Source organism: Capsicum annuum, chromosome 11 (assembly GCF_002878395.1).
Source record: "Capsicum annuum cultivar UCD-10X-F1 chromosome 11, UCD10Xv1.1, whole genome shotgun sequence".
Lineage (NCBI taxonomy): Eukaryota > Viridiplantae > Streptophyta > Magnoliopsida > Solanales > Solanaceae > Capsicum > Capsicum annuum.
The window spans coordinates 227123023-227133027 of NC_061121.1; positions in this window are offsets into that span (position 1 = coordinate 227123023).

Sequence of the window (10005 nt, forward strand, 5' to 3'; positions counted from 1 at the left end):
GTGATGAGCCAATTGAGAATGAACATAATGAAGAAAATCCAAGACGTAGTACACGACAAAAAATGTCTACTTCATTTGGATCAAATTTTGTGACATTTCTTTTGGAAAATGAGCCTCAAACATTTAAGGAAGCGATGGCATCTTCGGATTCATCCTTTTGGAAAGAGGCAGTCAATAGTGAGATTGATTCAATCTTAAGCAACCATACATGGGAATTGGTTGATCTTCCTCCCGAAAATAAACCTTTAGATTCTAAATGGATCTTCAAACGGAAGATGAAAACGGATGGTACTATTGACAAATACAAGGCAAGACTTGTAGTAAAAGGCTTCAAACAAAAAGAAGTCCTTGATTACTTCGATACATACTCGCTAGTAACAAGGATAACATCGATTCGAATGTTAATTTCCTTGGCTGCGGTATATGATCTTGAAATCCATCAAATTGATGTGAAAACCGCCTTCCTAAATGGAGAATTGGAGGAAGAAATTTACATGGAACAACCTGAGGGTTTTGTGGTTCTAGGGAAGGAAAACAAGGTGTGTAAACTTATCAAGTCATTATATGGACTAAAGCAAGCACCAAAACAATGGCATGTGAAGTTTGACCAAACCATGTTGGCAAACGGATTCAAAATAAATGAATGTGATAAATGTGTTTATATTAAAGACACTCCAAATCACCAAGTCATTGTATGTTTATATGTGGATGATATGTTGATCATCAGTAGAGACATTTCTGACATAAATGCAACAAAACGAATGCTCGAGAGCAAGTTTGATATGAAAGACCTTGGAGTTGCAGATGTAATCTTAGGTATAAGAATCCATCGAACTCTACAAGGGCTGGCATTGTCACAGTCTCATTATATCAAAAATGTACTCGACAAGTTCAAGTATATGAAATTCAGTATTGCCAAGACTCCATTGGATGCGAGCTTTGCACTTCGAAAGAATGAAGGTGAAAGTAACTCACAATTGGAGTACGCAAGAGTATTGAGATGTTTAATGTATATAATGAACTGTACACGACCAGACATAGCATATGCTATTAGTAAATTGAGTCGGTACACGAGTAATCCCAACAAAACTCATTGGATGGTAATGAAAAGAGTTTTGGGGTATCTTAAATACACTCAAAATTATGCTTTGCATGATAATTAATATCCTGCGGTACTTGAAGTATATAGTGATGCAAATTGGATCACCGGATTAAACGAAGTAAAATCCACAAGTGGATATGTATTTACTATTGGTGGAGGAGCAGTCTCTTGGAAATCATCCAAATAGACTTGTATCGCTCGCTCTACAATGGAATATGAATTTATCACATTAGATAAAGCCGGTGAAGAAGCAGAATGACTCCGAAATTTCTTGAAAGATATTCTGTATTGGCCCAAGCCAGTGGCACCGGTATGTATACACTGTGATAGCCAAGTGGCAGTAGATAGGGCAGGGAGCATGATGTATAACGGTAAATTTCGTCCTATAAGACAAAGACATAATACCGTTAGAGAACTTCTCTCTAGTGGAATTATCACTGTAGACTATGTAAAGTCAAAGGATAATGTGTCGGATCCACTTACGAAAGGCCTATCTAGAGAAGGAGTAGAAAGGACATCCAAGGGAATGAGTTTAAGGCCTAGGACAAGTCAGCATGGCGGTAACTCTACCTAGTAGACTGGAGATCCCAAGAGCTAGGTTCAAGGAGATCAAACAAAGTTGTGTCTGACAGGTTCAACATTGTCAAATACCCAACCCATTCTCATAATGTAGACAATGTTTAGTAAATAAGGATAAGACTTCAGGTGAAAAGTCTTTTAATGATTATCTAAATTTGGCAGATTTGACCAAATAGTTTATCTGCAGGATTGAACGTTTAGAAATCACCTATGTGAGGGAGAAGTGGAAGCCGCTTCAAGGAGAATGTTAGTAAAAGCCTATTCTCTAAGCTTTCATGAAAAACGAGACATGTTCATAGCTGAAAAGAACAAAATCGTAAGAACCATAAATGTTAAAAGGCTGGTTGTGTGACATGTGTTGTCTAGGTGTACATTAAAGCTCGACGGTTCAAAGATATCAAATCTACCGATTGATCGAGTGCATCCGATGCATGTTCACTTCGAAAAGTTCAAAGGGAAACCCACTTATCCAGATGCAATCAGTCTTTGCTTGATGATCACATACTTGTTCGTAAAAATTTTATGAAAAATAGCCATTCCCCATTCATGTGGGGGATTGTTGGGTTCATAGAGGTGTGAATGGAAAATAGAGAAAAAATGGTGGAGAAGAGGAGACACCAATTTGGAAAGTGTACTCCCAAAATTAGAAAGTTCACTAATTCTCCCACATTGGTGGGAGCAGGGAACTTTGGAGTGTTTATAATGATGAATACTTACTCCATATGATAAGTGTGGCAAGAAATAAGATATGTCTCGCGCCGTTGTCGTCGTCGCTCGCTCGGCTTCGACTTCGACTTCAGATTGGGATTTGGATTCGGATTCGACTGAACAGATATAATTCTTCAATGAAGTGATGCACTGTTTCGAACAGGTGTACTGTTTGGTGAAATGGTATACTGCTTCAGCCAAAATGCTGCAGACATGCATTTTTAAAAACATCACACCATTTAAGTGAACCAATGCCACCTTTTCGAAGAGGCATCTGCTAGACTATATAAACCTGCTTTCCTTCACAGGTTTTGATATGAAATTTTTAGAATAAAAACTCTTTTCTTTTCTTTACAAATATTCTGTGTAATCAATCAAAACATTCTGTGCGTCCGAAGAATCCGCCTATTTGAGGTATCGCTATAGTCGGATTGAAGGCCATTTTATCCTGGGAGAAAGATTCCATAACTTCGGGTACGGTGAGGGAAATTGTTCCTTAAGGAAAGTCCGTGAATTCGGATGACTTAGCCTTATTCATTTCTGTTTCATCTACTTTCTGAAAGAATAAAATACATCTCCTGAAAGGTCATTTTGATCTTGTGTTGAGGGTATTTAATACATTTTGATCTTGTGTTGAGGGTATTTAATGTACTTAATTGTGTTCTTGTTTATACTTGAATTTTTGTTGAAGTTGTTGTTCTGCATATAGAGATTTTGCGTACCCGTAGAAGGAAATAACAAAGAATAGTTTTAAAACATTGCAAAATCCTTTTATATTTCTTAAACTTCGTGTCTAGCCAAATTATGTCACTTAAATTGAGACAAAGAGAGTATCAAATATGTACAAATCTTTTATTTTACCACTATAACTACTGCATCAATGGCATTATAAATGTCACCTCCTCAATATTAACGAGGTCGTATGAGGTTCGTCGTAGTCCATTGTTGTGCTTATAAAACTCTCTTTTTTTGAAAGCTGCCCCGGACCACCTACCGCTAGTCTTAAGCTAGAGGGGTTTTGGTGCAAAAAAATGTTGGGGCACAAGCTTCGGAAGAGATAAGCCTAACGAATGTCAGATGCATAGCCGCGCATAATAATGATCATATTGGCATACTTTCTCAAAAAAAAAAAAAAAAAAGAAAGAGCAGATCAACTGAGGACGAGAGTTAAATACGACAAGGCCATTTTTCTTCCGCATATAAGTTGTGGTCAGCTCGATAGGATTTCTTCACCATTAAATAGAGATTTTGGATCCGATTCCTAAGTACATAGAAAATTTTAGAAGTTAAGGAATGCTAGTACCTCCTTTAATTAATGGACCTTATATGATATGGATCTGAATTAATCGAGATTCAAATCCAAACACTGGACATCTAAGTGAAAAACAAAATAAGTGACGCTATTAGTATTAAAGAACATTATATGTCAACTCTTTTTTTTGATAGCTGCTACCACCAGCAACAGATATTAGGTAATTCTGTCCACCAAGACTAGAACAATGAGGAGAATTATCTGATATTTTTTGGTCTCTGTCAAGATTCAAACCTGAAATTTCAACCTCTTAACCGACTTCATTAACCGCGAGGTCACACCCTCAAATAACTATACATGTCAACTTAGCTGGCATCAATTGCATCATATATTTCCAATGATGTAAATAGGATATATATCCTATTTACAATGAAGTAAGAAGAGGTTAAGCTCAGTTAGGATAAGTATGAGTACATAACTGTAAATTTCAATCACTTCTTTTTAGACAAGAAAAGGATATCAATCTCAGAAGAATTGACACTCAAAAATAGCATCAGAAGAATTCCTTTTTAAAGTATACTTATTTGGGAATCTAGAGTTGTATGTCAACTTACAATCCTAGGTTCCTCTCTTCTTTCTTTTCCCTTTTTGGGCTTCTCTTTAGTTATGCCATATACTCTTTGTATTCCCATTTTAATCTTGCTACGCTACCTAACTTGGCTTTTAAACACTTTTGAGTGTATTTGGTAGGGAAAAATATTTTTTAATTCTTTTATGTTTAATTGGTTAAAGTTTTTATCATTAGGAAAATAAAATTTCTTAAAAATGAGGAAAATAATTTCTATAATAGAAGTAGAAAAAATAAATTTCATACTCAATTAGCCTTCTTTTTTTTTTTTGGTCCATTTAAAAAATAACAATCCTTCTCTTTTTTTAACAATTTTTTGTATTTTAATTTTTCACGTAACATATTTAAACAGACAAGACTAAAGAATACTTTGATACATTTAATATATCTTTAGTTTACGATACAAAAATTTAAAAATATTTTTTATTTCCTTAAATTTCAAGTCAAATCAAAACAAAAAAAAGGGGTGGGAGTGAGAGTAGAGCCGTATAGTGAAATTAGAATTTTCATTGAGGGATTTCAAAAGTGCATATACGAATTAACTGAAGGAAGTTTAACATCTACTATATATGCATATAAAATAATTTTAATTTTATATAAAATAATATAATTTTTTATTTATATAAAATAGTATAATTTTTTATCGAAAGGGGTTCGAATAAATCCTCATTTTGTGCTAGCTGTGCCCTACCAATAGCTGGCTAGTTTTTCAGAAGGTCAATCCAAAGCATCAATTAGAGGTCTCTACTATGGGTCCTTCTGGTTAATTATGAGTATCCTATTTTCACTATAATATATCTTTTTTTGCAGACAGTCATCATTAATTAAGTTATTAATTCTTTAACAACAAAACATGAGGGCAGGAAGGTTACATATTAAAATAAAAAGTTAGTAGGTAGTGAAGTGTATTATATTTTTGACATTTTTAGGTTTATTGGTATTTATTGTAAAGTTAGTCTTATTCTTCCAGTTTCTTGCTTTTGATATATGCTACAATGTGTTTATTGTGTGGTGGATGATACATTATTTTGCTGTTGTTACCGTGTACCTTTTTTAGATGCGTTGCAATGCTTTTTTTTGTTAATTGTCATTTTTTTGGCTGTTATTTTTCCTTTTTAAAACTATTCTAGTTAGTTGAACTTGAGCCGAGGACCCTTCAAAAATAACCGCTTTACCTCTATATATTTGCTGGGTGTAAAATCTATATACAGTACTCTATACTTTGCTTTTTTTTATTAATTGTTAACGACAAAATGTTGTCGTGTGTTTTGATAATTATTTCGATAATCTTAGTTAAATGTCTTTAAAATAATAATAGTTTCAATGTAAATTTGAATTATTCAAACTCTAAATTTCAAAATAAATATTTAATAAAGACGAAATAACCAAAAAGAAAAAAAGTCTTTATGTAATATTTACCTCTTCCTCCAAAGTGGGCTGCCCTTCCATCATTTTACCTGTTCATTTACTTTTGTTATCTTCATTTACTTATGGACTATGGTACAAGTATAATTCCAAATTTTATATCGGAACTCCTTTTTTTTAATGTAAGATTTAAGGTTTATTCATTGAATTAATATATTTCTTCATGTGATATTTTTTATTTTTTATATTCAGATTATATAAATATTAATTACCATTTTGAATATACTTTTTAATTATATTGATATGAAATTAATTATGATATAATATTTTTCATATAATTTTTAAATAATTATATTTTAATTTTAAAATAAAAATTAACCTTATCTAATTTGATTCTCCACACAAAAATTAATCAATTATATTTTTCCTTATTGACTTGTTGATGTGATGTTTTCATCAGAGCGGCCAAACAGTACTAGTAGCTACAAAGGGTTAAATCATTAATCAACCATAGATCTTGATATGATGCTAATAGCTCTCTATATTTTCTTTTCTCTTTCTCGTGTATGCATTAAAGTTATTGCTATGCGCGAGATATAAAAAAATCAAATTACAAAAATTTATTTACGTAATATTATCTTACAGCCTCGTCTTTTGCTTGTGGCTCCTTTCGTTTTTCTTACGAGCGAAGTGAATTTTTCTCGAGGTCTAGCTTGAAATTGAGACACACGTAACTATCTTTTTCAGCTTATACGAAATAGTTATGACTCTGAAATTTCTTTTTCTCAAATAAATAGGGTAGGGTAAGTCTAAAAGAATATTTAGGAATAGAATTTTAATTAACATCAGTGCATACCAATGAATAAAAAAAAACTTTTGAAAGTAGGGTGTTATGCGCGAGGTTCAGAATTTATTTTACGTAATATTATCTTATATTTCTATGAGAGGCTATTTCATGTTGAATCCGTGACTTTCAAGTCACGTATAGAAGAACTTTACCTGTTACTTCAAAACCAACCGCGTATGTACTTACAAGATACGACTCTTGGAGAAATAATAATCATATCCAAGTAATGATTACACTTTTTTTAAGATCTGGTCAGCAAAATATATACTGGTACTACTTCAAATGTCAAAAAATCCCAGCTGTATTTATCCTCAAATTTTCCTTTCCTATTGGATTGTGCAGGTGTCCTTTTGCATGAAAATAACTACTTTTGCACTGTGTATGTTGTGATAAGATAAGAGGATCTAGCTGCAGTTATTTTCAGACAAGAAGCCGTCACTCTGTCTTGTTATTACAGTAAAAGAAAAGAAGTTAATATTACTCCCTTTGGTTAAATTTACGTGTCATTATTTAGTCAGATTTAAAGATAAGTTACAAGGTGTATGTATAAATGAAAAATGGAGGAAAAAATAGATCGAGTTACTAAAATGAAAAGTATACTTTTTTAATGGAAAGTTTACTAATTTTTCTATATTAGTGGGAGAAGGAAACTTTTAAGTGTTTATAATAAGGAACACTTACTCCACTTGGGTAGTGAGGCAAGAACAAGGTGGTGCCTCATGCCGTCGTCGCTCGGATAGGATTTGGATTTGGATTTGGATTTGGCAAATGATCGATGAGATCTATTTTTTAGATAAAATTTATTTAAAACTTGATGAACAAGTGAAATTTTAATCCAAAGAATCTGATAAAAATATTTTTCTCTATGTAGGGCGCATTTCGGACGCCATGCAAATGCATACGCAACGCATCTCGAAGGGATGCGACCCTTCGAGGTAAAAGACACACTGTTTCGCGCAGTTGGACGATCTGCGTGCGTACTTCAATAACCTGCGGCCGCAGGTGCAGCGTAGGTACTTACTGAAATTCGGACAGTGTCATATGCGGCCACAGATCAGGCGCAGATCCAACACAGACTAGGCGCAGGTGACGCGACTGTACTGAATAGGTGCTTTTTTGCTGAACCAATGCATCCTTTCCAAAAGGACACATTAAGGCTATAAATATGATACAAGCACGATCATGAAGATGGACATTTTTGAGTATTTTAGATGTAACCTCGGAGGTGTACGAGTTGAAGTGTTACAAAGGGCTCCAAACCGCCCCTAAAAACACTCCATGGGTGCCTATTTGCTTACTTGGTCATTAAAAGGCCTTTTTGTCATTTTATCTTTTTATTTGTAATTACTATAAATAGAACAATATAGGGTTTTGGTTCATTAGTTTTTGTTGAATATTGTTGAAAGAACACATCTCTTGAGAGAGAGGGTCTCTAGGCCTAAACTAGGACATGAGCAAGTGTGGATTCACTTGTGATTGTGTATTGCTTGGAAACGTTGGTGCTTGAGCGATGGAATCTCTCTTGTGTCACGTAAGAGTGTGATGTTGCTATTGTAAGTCTTAGGGGTCCTTAGATTTAATACATCTTTGGGATCTTAACCTTGTAATAGCGTATATCTCACTTCCTATCTTTACATATCATGTATTAGTTGTGTAGTCTAGTGAACCATTTGGTTCTTGTTGTTCTTGTAATTTTGTAACCGTTGGATTGTTGTTATTGTAGTGTTATTCCTCTCGTTATTGTTGTTTATCTCTTGTTGTTGTTAGTGCTTTTGGTGTCATTTACACCTTATTTCTTGATGTTGTTGGAACCAAGATTTGGTGTTTGTTGAGCTCTCGGGTTTTCCTTTGATTGTGGACTATTTTTGGCTTGTTTTTGATATGTACCAAATTTGTACCGTATCAAAATACCTGACATATTCCTCAGGTATTAACATGGTTTTTGACAGCAAAAACACTCTTCATATCTTCAAAAACTCGCTGTGATCATTAGATGTTGAGTGAGTTCGACGAATCCAGCAATTTGAGGTATCGCTATTGTTGGATTGAAAGCCATTTTATCCAGGGAGGAAAATTTCATAACCTAGGGTACAATGAGGGGAATTATTCCTTAAGGACACTCCGTGAAGTCGGGGGACTTGACTTTAAATTTCTTTTCCATTTTATTTCTGAAATTTAACACACTTTTTGGATAGATTATTCTTAATCTTGTGTTGAAGGTGTTAAGTAACTTCATAGGTGTTCTTAGCTTTACACATGAACTTGTGTTGAAATTGTTGTGCCTAAATACAAATATTCTTGTACCCAAAAACATTGAAAATAACACTATATAGGTTGGTTTGTAGATTGATTATATTGTCAAGATTGAGCGTCACTCGATCAAAAACTCTCACGTTCAAAAAGTGAAAGATAATAAAAATAAAAATGCTTAAAATAGATGCGTTGACATAATAAAACAGACAAAATATAGATTTCAAGAGTGAGATAATTTGAACATATGCAAAGTAGGAGGAAAAATATTTCAGAGAGGACGGGCGAAAGGTTGAAATTGGTATGTTTAAGAAGAGGTAAAGGTAGCTAGACCGAGGAAGTAGAATTATGGAGAGGTGGTTATACATGACATGATACATGTTTAGCTCACTAAAAATATGATTCTCGATCGAAGAATACGGAGGTCGAGAATTAAGATAGACAATCAATAACTAGTTGAGCAGGGTTCCAATCAGAACCACCTATCTTTTCCTTTAGCAGTATATTTATTAGTATTGTCATGACAACAATATCCTAATCTTCAAGTTCATTACTTTCTCCGTTTCACAATAGGTGAATTGTTGGAGTACTTTTTAGTGTTCAAAATAAATGAATGGTTTACAATTCAAGGTAAATGTTAAATTATTTTTTTTCAAATTTATCCTCCATTAAATGTGCATTGAGAGTAATGTATCATTATTAAGGTTTTGAAATTAAAAAAAGGTAAAAATAAAAAAACATGATGAATTTATGTCTTTTCTTTTTTTCTTAAGATGTGTGTCAAAATCCAACAATTAACTTATTATGGAACGGAGGGAGTACTATTGTTGTTTCCTTACCTTGGTTATTTTAAAATGTTTGTTGTTAGTATTTTTCTTTTTTTATTATTTTCATCATAATTTTTTATTCTGGCATTTCATTTAAACGGTTGTGAAAACCGATGTCTTTTAGCCGAGTTCCTATTGTGGAAATAACCTTTACCTCATAAAATAGAAAATAGAGATAAGATCTGTATATACGTTCTTCATCGGTCTATTTATGAATTATATTAAATTTATTATTGTTATTGTCGTTTAATCAAAGACAAATATTTGGAACATCAACAACAACAAACCTAACACAATCTCTTAAGTGGAACCTCAAAAAATATTGGTTATACATAAATCTTAGTACAGAGATGAAGAAAAACAAGAAAAATTAAACATACTTATAAATTGGTAGAGAGAGAAAGTATTTAAGAAAAAGGTGACAGTGAAAGAGATCCCATAGTACAG